This window comes from Vigna unguiculata, unplaced genomic scaffold, assembly GCF_004118075.2.
Source record: "Vigna unguiculata cultivar IT97K-499-35 unplaced genomic scaffold, ASM411807v1 contig_260, whole genome shotgun sequence".
NCBI lineage: Eukaryota > Viridiplantae > Streptophyta > Magnoliopsida > Fabales > Fabaceae > Vigna > Vigna unguiculata.
Genome location: NW_021010964.1, coordinates 4,709 through 17,008, shown reverse-complemented (window position 1 = coordinate 17,008; position 12,300 = coordinate 4,709). Strand labels below are relative to the sequence as shown.

The following is a 12,300-nucleotide window of genomic DNA, read 5'->3' as shown; positions in this document are numbered from 1 at the left end:
AATAGTAAAAAGAATTAAAAAAGGGTTACCAGGAGATGGAATTTGTCAAATTCAAGAACACTATTATCTCCTTTGACTATTTGCAACAAGTTTCTTATAAAACTTTGACCAATTTGTATGTAGAAAACATGAATTATTTAAATTGTAAATAGTAGAAAGTAGTAAATAAATTGAAAAAATTTTACCTAGAAATATAATTTTTTAAATTTCAGAAACTAATCCCATATGAGTATTCACTAACCTCTTTGTTATGAAATATTGAGATTTTTTGGTACATATAAGTTAAATTATTTGAATTGTAAATAGTTAAAAATAGTTAAAAGAATTAAAAAAGTGTTACCAGGAGATGGAATTTGTCAAGTTTAAGAACACAAATCCTATCCTAGAATTGGCCAACTCGTTACTTGTTAAACTTTTTGCAATTCTTTTATATAAAATATCAATTATTTATTTTGTAAATAGTAAAAATTAGTAAACAATTAAATAAGTGTCACAAAAAGAAGAAAATTTTGAAATTTGATAACACCTATATTCCCTTTGACAATTTGCAACAAGTTTCTTCTGAAATTTTGAGCAATTTTTATGAAAAAAACATGATTTATTTAAATTGTAAATAGTAGAAAGTAGTAAAAACAATTGAAAAATATTTACCTAGAGATTGAATTTTTATAATTTAGAAACAAATTGCATTTGATTATCCGCGAACCTGTTTGTTATGAAATTTTGAGATATTTTTGTACATAAAATTTTAATAACTTGAATTGTAAATAGTTAAAAATAGTAAAAAGAATTAAAAAAGGGTTACCAGGAGATGGAATTTGTCAAATTCAATAACAGAAGTATTGTCCTAGTATTGGTTAACTTGTTTCTTGTTAAACTATTTGCAATTTTTTTATATAAAATATCAATTATTTAATTTGTATATAGTAAAAATTAGGAGAAAATGAAAGAAGTGTGACAAAAAGAAGAAAATTTTCAAATTTCATAACACCAATAATCCTCTTTGACTATTTGCAACAAGTTTCTCATGAAATTTTGAGCAATTTTTATGTAGAAAACATGAATTATTTAAATTGTAAATAGTAGAAAGTAGTAAAAAACCATTGAAAATTTGTTACCTAGAGATTGAATTTTATAAATTTCAGAAATTAATCCCATTTGAGTATCTGCCAACTTGTTTGTTATGAAATTTTGAGATCTTTTTGTACATAAAAGTTCAATTATTTAAATTGTAAACAGTTAAAAATAGTAAAAGGAATTAAAAAATTGTTACCAGGAGATGGAATTTTTCAAATTTAGGAACACAAATCCTATCCTAGTATTGGCCAACTCATTACTTGTGAAATTTTTTGCAATTTTTATATATAAAATATCAATTATTTAAATTGTAAACAGTTAAAATTTGTAAAAAATTAAAAAAGTGTCACAAAAAGAAGAAAATTTTCAAATTTCATAACACCAATAATCCCTTTTACAATTTGCAACAAGTTTCTTATGAAATTTTGAGCAATTTTTATTAAAAAAACATGATTTATTTAAATTGTAAATAGTAGAAAGTAGTAAAAAACAATTGAAAATTTGAGATCTTTTTGTACATATAAGTTCAATTATTTGAATTGTAAATAGTTAAAAATAATAAAAAGAATTACAAAATTGTTACCAGGAGATTAAATTTGTCAAATTTAAGAACACAAATCCTATCCTAGTATTGGCCAACTCGTTACTTGTGAAACTTTTTGCAATTTTTATATATAAAATATTAATTATTTAAATTGTAAAGAGTTAAAATTAGTAAAAAACTAAAAAAGTGTGATGAAGGATTATCTTGTTCCTTTTTAAGATGATTGAATATGGTGTGAGTTGATTAAGAAATCTAAGTGAAATCCCAACTGGACATTAAGATAGCAAGCTATCTAGATGTGAAGGTTCCTTTCACAAAGCTCAAGAAAAGAAGATGATGGATTGATTCAAAACAAAAAGGAAATGGAAAACACATAAACCATAGAAAACCAAGAAAATTAAAGGAAGAAGAAAACATAAAATGGAAAGAAAAGAAATGGTAAAAAATGTGAGAAGCACGCCACTACAAGGCTAGGCTAGAAGCCATGGCAACCTTGAAGATGAGTGGATGTGTGCCGCCACTTGCTATGCAAGATAAGGCTTAAAAGTATTCACTCCCAAGGGAGGAAACTCTCACAAATGGTTGAGACACAAGAGTGTTTTTACTTCAAAATGTTCAACCCTTTTACATGTCTAGGAGCACCCCTTATATAGAAGAGTTTAGGGGCCTCTAAGAAAATAAAAGATACATAAGGATGTCTCTACAAAAACCTAACCCTAGCTTCTAGAAACTAGGTCAAATAAGGTTACAAAAAATGAGAGACAAAAGAGCTAACTATGGTGTGTGCAAGGCTAAGTTCATTCTAGCCCAAAAGGAGACAAAGAATGTGTCTCATATGTCTCCAAAATGTGGCCAAAGTGTGCTAAAAACAAAGGACACCAAAGGTACATAGGTACACTTGTTTTATGCCTTTTACTTTATGCTTTATGCCTTTGCTTTACTCTCTCCTCCACATCATTTATGCTCCTCAATCATCATGCACCACCTAGCATTGCTTTCTTACTCCTAATTAACCTATAAAGCAAATAAACATAGATTAACATGTTGGCTTAAGTCAAGTCAACTATAGTGAACAAGTCAAACCTAGTCAAAGGTCAACAAGTCAACTAAAGTTGATTCAACTAAGTCAACTTAGGGAATCAAAAATAGCAAAGACAAATGAAAGGGATGAAGGATTAGTGAACTTCCTTTCTAAACATGCTTAGTCTTCTTAAGCATTTGCCTCCATCCTTGGTTGGGGTCAATCCTTCATCATCCTCCCCTCCTTGGAGAGAATTTGACCACAAATTCTTTAAGCCTTTGTAGATGGAGCTTGACTTGATTTGGGGGAGGATTTGTGCCTCCCTTTTATGAGCTCTTGTTCCATCCTTTCTAAGGGTATTACCCCTACCTTTGGTTAGGCCATATTTATTTTCTAGACTATTCTTCCTCTCTTGCTTGTACTTTGGGCCTTCCTTTTTGGCTTGGGAAGAGAAGGAAGGGTGATGTACATCTTGCTTTGGAAGAATTTTTTTGTAGGCAAGTAACACCTTGGTGAAAGCTTGCCCCTTTTCTTTTTCTTCTTTATCTTTTCTTATTATATTTCTATCCTTATTAACTTCTTGAGGTGATAGAGGTAGTAAAGTGGTCTTTTTCCCATTTATGAAGAAAATGTATTGGTTGGTATGGCCATCATGTAAAGTTTGTTTATCAAATTGCCATGGCCTACCTAGTAAGATATGTGTGACTTCCATGGGAACAACATCACATAGCACCTCATCTTTGTAGCTTCCTATAGAGAAGTTAATTAGGACTTGTTTATTGACATCTATTTCTCCCTCTTTACTTATCCAAGCAAGCTTGTAGGACTTAGCATGGGGAATGGTCTCTAAGCAAAGCTTTTCCACCAACCTTGTGCTAGCTACATTGGTACTACTTCCTCCATCAATAATTAGAGAGCAAACCCATTTGTTAAATTTGCATCTAGATTGAAAATTTTTTTCTCTTTGAGTTGGCTCAAGCTCACTTTGATCTTGACCTATCATGCGCCTTAATAACATAGGGTCTTTCTCAAAAATTTTAGTTTTACTAGAGGAAGAAGATTCTTTTGAAAGAGAATGGGGAGATGAGTGTTCACTTTCAACATCATTACTCTTCTTTAAGATCATGGTCCTTTTAGTTGAATAATTTAAAGCAATGTGATTATAACCCAAACATTTAATGGAACTTGATCTTTGAGAAGTGGAATGGTGAATGTGATCACTTTGACAAAAATTTGTAAAAGAGTAAAGAAGTGTCACAAAAAGAAGAAAATTTTCAAATTTCATAACACCAATAATCCCTTTGACAATTTGCAACAAGTTTCTTCTGAAATTTTGAGCAATTTTATGGAAAAAAAACAGTACTTATTTAAATTGTAAATAGTAGAAAGTAGTAAAAAACAATTGAAAAATTGTTACCTAGATATTGAATTTTTTAAATGTAGAAATAAATTGCATTTGAGTATCCGCGAACTTGTTTGTTATGAAATTTTGAGATATTTTTGTACATAAAATTTTAATTACTTGAATTGTAAATAGTTAAAAATAGTAAAAAGAATTAAAAAAGGGTTACCAGGAGATGGAATTTGTCAAATTAAAGAACACAAATCCTATCCTAGTATTGGTTAACTTGTTTCTTGTTAAACTTTTTGCAATTTTTTTATATAAAATATCAATTATTTAATTTGTATATAGTAAAAATTAGTCGAAAATGAAAGAAGTGTGACAAAAAGAAGAAAATTTTCAAATTTCATAACACCAATAATCCTCTTTGACTATTTGAGCAATTTTTATGTGGAAAACATGAATTATTTAAATTGTAAATAGTAGAAAGTAGTAACAAACCATTGAAAATTTGTTACCTAGAGATTGAATTTTATAAATTTCAGAAACTAATCCGATTTGAGTATCTGCCAACCTGTTTGTTATGAAATTTTGAGATCTTTTTGTACATAAAAGTTCAATTATTTGAATTGTAAATTGTTAAAAATAGTAAAAGGAATTAAAAAATATTTACCAGGAGATGGAATTTGTCAAATTTAAGAACACAAATCCTATCCTAGTATTGGCCAACTCGTTACTTGTGAAATTTTTTGCAATTTTTACATATAAAATATCAATTATTTAAATTGTAAAGAGTAAAAATTAGTAAAAAATTAAAAAAAGTGTCACAAAAAGAAGAAAATTTTCAAATTCTATAACACCAACAATCCCTTTGACAATTTGCAACAAGTTTCTTCTGAAATTTTGATCAATCTTTATGAAAAAAACATGATTTATTTAAATTGTAAATAGTAGAAAGTAGTAAAAAACAATTGAAAAATTGTTACCTAGAGATTGAATTTTTTAAATTTAGAAACAAATTGCATTTGAGTATCCGCAAACCTGTTTGTTATGAAATTTTGAGATATTTTTATACAAAATTTTAATTACTTGAATTGTAAATAGTTAAAAATAGTAAAAAGAATTAAAGAAGGGTTACCAGGAGAAGGAATTTGCGAAACTCAAGAACACAAATCCTATCCTAGTATTGGTTAACTTGTTTCTTCTTAAACTTTTTGCAATTTTTTTATATAACATATCAATTATTTAATTTGTATATAGTGGAAATTAGTAAAAAATTAAAGATGTGTGACAAAAAGAAGAAAATTTTCAAATTTCATAACACCAATAATCCTCTTTGAGTATTTGCAACAAGTTTCTCATGAAATTTTGAGCATTTTTTATGTAGAAAACATGAATTATTTAAATTGTAAATAGTAGAAAGTAGTAAAAAACAATTGAGAATTTGTTACCTAGAGATTGAATTTTATAAATTTTAGAAACTAGTCCCATTTGAGTATCTGCCAACCTGTTTGTGATGAAATTTTGAGATCTTTTTGTACATATAAGTTCAATTATTTGAATTGTAAATAGTTAAAAATAGTAAAAAGAATTAAAAAATTGTTACCAGGAGATGGAATTTGTCAAATTTAAGAACACAAATCCTATCCTAGTATTGGCCAACTCGTTACTTGTGAAATTTTTTGCAATTTTTACATATAAAATATCAATTATTTAAATTGTAAAGAGTAAAAATTAGTAACAAATTAAAAAAAGTGTCACAAAAAGAAGAAAATTTTCAAATTCTATAACACCAACAATCCCTTTGACAATTTGCAACAAGTTTCTTCTGAAATTTTGACCAATTTTTATGAAAAAAACATGATTTATTTAAATTGTAAATAGTAGAGAGTAGTAAAAAATAATTGACAAATTGTTACCTAGAGATTGAATTTCTTAAAGTGAGAATCAAATTGAATTTGAGTATCAGCGGACCTATTTGTTATGAAATTTTGAGATATTTTTGTACATAAAATTTTAATTACTTGAATTGTAAATAGTTAAAAATAGTAAAAAGAATTAAAGAAGGGTTACCAGGAGAAGGAATTTGCGAACTCAAGAACACAAATCCTATCCTAGTATTGGTTAACTTGTTTCTTCTTAAACTTTTTGCAATTTTTTTATATAAAATATCAATTATTTAATTTGTATATAGTGGAAATTAGTAAAAAATTAAAGATGTGTGACAAAAAGAAGAAAATTTTCAAATTTCATAACACCAATAATCCTCTTTGACTATTTGCAACAAGTTTCTCATGAAATTTTGAGCATTTTTTATGTAGAAAACATGAATTATTTAAATTGTAGATAGTAGAAAGTAGTAAAAAACAATTGAGAATTTGTTACCTAGAGATTGAATTTTATAAATTTTAGAAACTAATCCCATTTGAGTATCTGCCAACCTGTTTGTGATGAAATTTTGAGATCTTTTTGTACATATAAGTTCAATTATTTGAATTGTAAATAGTTAAAAATAGTAAAAAGAATTAAAAAATTGTTACCAGGAGATGGAATTTGTCAAATTTAAGAACACAAATCCTATCCTAGTATTGGCCAACTCGTTACTTGTGAAATTTTTTGCAATTTTTACATATAAAATATCAATTATTTAAATTGTAAAGAGTAAAAATTAGTAACAAATTAAAAAAAGTGTCACAAAAAGAAGAAAATTTTCAAATTCTATAACACCAACAATCCCTTTGACAATTTGCAACAAGTTTCTTCTGAAATTTTGACCAATTTTTATGAAAAAAACATGATTTATTTAAATTGTAAATAGTAGAAAGTAGTAAAAAATAATTGAAAAATTGTTACCTAGAGATTGAATTTCTTAAAGTGAGAATCAAATTGAATTTGAGTATCAGCGGACCTGTTTGTTATGAAATTTTGAGATATTTTTGTACATAAAATTTTAATTACTTGAATTGTAAATACTTAAAAATAGTAAAAAGAATTAAAAAAGGGTTACCAAGAGATGGAATTTGTCAAATTTAAGAACACAAATCCTATCCTAGTATTGGCCAACTCGTTACTTGTGAAATTGTTAGCAATTTTTTTATATAAAATATCAATTATTTAAATTGTAAAGAGTAAAAATTAGTAAAAAATTACAAAAGTGTCACAAAAAGAAGAAAATTTTCAAATTTCATAACACCAATAATCCCTTTGACAATTTGCAACAAGTTTCTTCTGAAATTTTGAGCAATTTTTATGAAAAAAACATGATTTATTTAAATTTTAAATAGTAGAAAGTAGTAAAAAACAATTGAAAAATCTTTACCTAGAGATTGAATTTTTTAAATTTAGAAACAAATTGCATTTGAGTATCCACGAACCTGTTTGTTATGAAATTTTGAGACTTTTTGTACATAAAACATCAATTAATTGAATTGTAAATAGTTAAAAATAGTGAAAAGAATTAATAAAGGGTTACCAGGAGATGGAATTTTTCAAATTTAAGAACACAAATCCTATCATAGTATTGGCCAACTCGTTACTTGTGAAATTTTTTGCAATTTTTATATATAAAATATCAATTATTTAATTTGTATATAGTAAAAATTAGTAAAAAATTAAAGAAGTGTGATAAAAAGAAGAAAATTTTCAAATATCATAACACCAAGAATCCTCTTTGACTATTTGCAACAAGTTTCTCATGAAATTTTGAGCAATTTTTATGTACAAAACATGAATTATTTAAATTGTAAATAGTAGAAAGTAGTAAAAAACCATTGAAAATTTGTTACCTAGAGATTGAATTTTATAAATTTCAGAAACTAATCCCATTTGAGTATCTGCCAACCTGTTTGTTATGAAATTTTGAGATCTTTTTTACATATAAGTTCAACTATTTGAATTGTAAATAGTTAAAAATAGTAAAAAGAATTAAAAAATTGTTACCCGGAGATGGAATTTGTCAAATTTAAGAACACAAATCCTATCCTAGTATTGGCCAACTCGTTACTTGCGAAATTTTTAGCAATTTTTATATATAAAATATCAATTATTTAAATTGTAAAGAGTTAAAATTAGTAAAAATTAAAAAAGTTTCACAAAAAGAAGAAAATTTTCAAATTTCATAATACCAACAAGCATGAGACCCGAGCGTACGCACGGGTCGTGTTTTTGGTTTTTAAAATTTTTGTTTAGAAAACAGATTTTAATATTATTATCAATAAATCAATAATTTAATTTAAAAGTTATAGATGTTATAATTGTCAATTTAGATATATTCAAACGATAAATTCATCTAACAATGATATAATTATATATTTATGTATAATTAATTATTGTTATGTATTATGTGTTATATGTTATGTGTTTTTGAGTAATTTGGAATAATCAATTTGTGATGACATAGATTGTTATTTTGTTTAGATTAAGAAATGTCAGTATGATGTTTTTTAGAAGTTTAATTACAAAACATTGTTTGTAATAATAAGTTTAGAGTTTTAGTCAAGATTAAAGAGTAAAAAATAGGTGTTAATTTTTTTGTTTTGGATTTTCTTGTTAGATTTCAAAGTTATTTAAAATATATTTGAAATAACTTAATCATGTTTTTTTTTATATTTTTAATATTTAAAACAGATTTTATTGTTAATATATATAAATTAGTGATTTGAATAATTATTATTGTTATTGGTTTAATTATTTAAATATTATTCTTATTTAATGATTAATTATTCACCCAACTATAAATTTTGGAAATAAAAGAACACATAGTGGGATAATCCTGACAAAATTTTTCAGATATAGATACTTTATTTCAATCCACACCTCTTGAACTGACATAGTTGGAACACTTTTATTGTATTTGAATTTTTTATTTTTTATCTTAATTTATATTAAAATTAATGTAATATTCTTATATTCAAATAAATAATTATGAGTAATTTTTATATATAAATTTTAATGATATGAGAAAAAGATAAGTAATTAATTATGATTACTTTTTATATAATATATTAAATAAAATTAAAATTTATAATTAAATTTCTAAATTATAAATTATATTAAAATGAAAGGTATTATATGGATTGTTGTTAAATTAAAATGTAGGCATATTATACAATATAACATAAAATTGATGTTTAAATTTTTCAAAAGAAGCATATTTATAGATATAAACCTATAAACAATTTAAAACATTGAAGAAGCATTTGTTTAATAATAATAATAATAATAGTAATAATAATAATAATAATTATAATAATAATAATAATAATATCAATAACAATAATAATAAAAATATTAATAATATTAACTTTACTAAAACTACAAATATTAATAATAATACTATTACTATGATTAATTGAAATAATATTCTAATACAAATAGTGCTAAGACTAATAATCTATAACAATATATAAAGGGGATTCTCCTTTTTGTGTCCACCTTTAAAAATACTAATTTTACCCTTTAAATATAATAATTTATTAAATTTTTAAAAATTGACTGTTATTTTTACAAATATTTTATAAAATCAGCTATTTCTGCTTCTTCTCCACTTCTTTATTTATTAATGGTTATTCTTTCATCTGTTTTGATATATTTCATTTTATTTTTAATAAATATAATTTTAGGTTATTTATTAACTTAATAATATTATAATATTATCACCTACTAATATAATTTCATATTTATTTACACAAACACAGTAACGTTGTGTTTACGCTGGTTAAAAGAGAATTACGTTATGTTATTTTAATAAGTAATATATTTATGGCTGTTTTATTTTTATGAAAAACACTAATCTGTATAGTTAATAAAATATTATAATAAAATTTAACAAAATATTATATTATCACGCTTTATCTATTAAATGCATAATTTATAATATCTTACATAGTATATATCCAGTACCAGATTCTGTTGTATGATTCCATTTATTAGAAGCCAAAAGTACATATTTTAATAATTAATTTATAAAATTTAAAATATCTCAAAGTTGGACAATAAAAATATAAATATAAAACGTAGTACATTTAAATCATAAAACTGTTTTACTAAACTTTAATACGAAATATTTGAAAAAAAAGACTTTGTTGAAGATTCTTACACTCCATCAAATACTTGATAATGCAATAAGTTGCACCACGTCTTTATCTATGGACATCTCTATCTTCAAAATAAGTTTTTCTACCAATGTTTATCTGTAACTGTAGAAGACTTTTCCTAACACTTAATGGAAAATTCAACTTCACATAATAAGGATAACATGCAGTTGAATTAAATATTCTTATGCGGATAAAATCTCAATAACTAATTTTAATTGTGGTCATTTAAATATTAAATAGTGACATCAAAATAAATATGAAATAATAAATTATTATATATATATATATATATATATATATATTATTAATATTGAAATAAAAATAAACTATTATCTAAAATAAAAAAGAAAACGGTAACAGCAACAAATACTCCTATCTAAAATATGGCTTCTAGTAAGATAGATGTGAGTATGGTATTCAACTTTGGAACCTCCTCCTCAGCAACAAATACTTCTATCTTTTCTCATGGGATTGCATCAGCAAATGTCATCTACAATAATAACAGGTATGCAACTAAATATCATAGCCTCTACCAATCTTAGGCTCCAACGGGTCCATCCAAGTGGGTATACGCAAAACACAGCTACTGCATGTCCTTAAAGTACGTGGTTGGATGCTTAGTGGAGACATCAAATAGAGGACTGTCCTTAAAAGTTCTCCTACACTGCTACTCTTGCACCTCTGCAAGATTACACAACATGGCCCGTTTATAGTTAGTCCAAATTACAATAGTTATATGAATCAAAGTCCCTAGTCATTGCATCTTTTATAAGAAAATGTAAATCAGATTTCTTATGCAGCTATGATATAGAAGAAATAAAAGGCTACACACTCGGACATTCTTGTTTAAACTTGTAATAAGGCCTACCTTGCATAATAACCACCTTCAGAGTCATTGCCAACATCATAAAAGTCATCGAAAATACACAAAAATGACCTAGGAGTCTTATTAGGAATTAGGTGGGTGTGGATTTTCTTGGTGAAAAGTATGGAGAAATGGTATTTGAGCCCTCTTTCAGGCATATGTGATTCCTCTGTCCAAAGGTTTGAACCAATGTAGCACGCTTTAGCAGTTAAAGAATCCCCTCTTTCAATTGCCTTCTCTTCCATATACAAATTAATATAAATATATAATAAAAGTGGTATAAATAATGAATGTTGAAAATAATGCACAAAATTTGTACCTCGTAATGAAAACATGCCCCAAAATTTTGAGGAACCACAAAGAAGTGATGTGCCCCCTATGTGAGCCTTCAATAAGGTCAGTTGGAAGAAATAAGCTTTATGGCACTTCTTATCATTTGTGGTCATTGTATACAGGGGTATAAAACCTCTTCTAGATTAAAGTTTCAACAGGGCCAGATAAGAGAAACCGGTGATTAAAGATTTTAGTTGCAAACATATGGTTGAGGCATCTTGGATCTTTTTGCAGAATTTTCTTATTATACTTACTTGGAAGTTCATATACAAAAACCTTCAATCTCACCATGGGATTATCTTCCAATACATCATCAACACTACCTACAGTTGGTTTAACCACAACATGCTTATAACCTCACAAATTTAAAAAGTGTATTAGATTTCAATATATCTCTAGAAATATAATTGTTTAATATAATTAATTGAGAAAGTACAAATAAAACTCTGACCGTGTATAATTGCATATATGAAGCAGCATAAATCTAGATACTGAATAAGAGCTTAGTTTATAAGTTTCATTAAACCATGTGGTTTCAAACTATTTTAATCCAATACACATAAAACATGAGAAAATATGACCAAATCAATTGAAAAGCCTCACATTCAACTACCACATATTTCCAGCTTATTTATTCAAAGAAAATAGTTAGTTGCATTTTATGGCCAACCCTTTTATTTTAATCCCATTTCTGGATGAAATCCACTATGGTTTACCATGCTAAATTCTCTCTCCCTATAGCAATTATCTAAGATTTAAATAGACATCGTTAACCTGCTTCACATTTTATTTATTTCTTATTATTGGTGTAGGATATTCATTAAATAGTAAATATTCACAGTTTTGAAATATTCTCATTTAAAACACAACACTTTTAGTTTCAAGTATACTGCATAATTGCCCATTGATCTTTATTTATACCTCTCTTCTCTTATTTGATCTCCTTCCCAAACCCCAAACCCAAACAAATCCTTCCTTAAGAGTTACACATGCATTGAAATGAGGAAATGTTCTAGCCACGTA

General features: G+C 26.0%; 1 pseudogene; it reads right to left on the bottom strand.

The window, feature by feature from the left end:
• Window positions 1-10,455: 10,455 nt before the first annotated feature.
• Window positions 10,456-11,600, bottom strand: LOC114171429 (annotated as a pseudogene).
• Window positions 11,601-12,300: the final 700 nt, after the last annotated feature.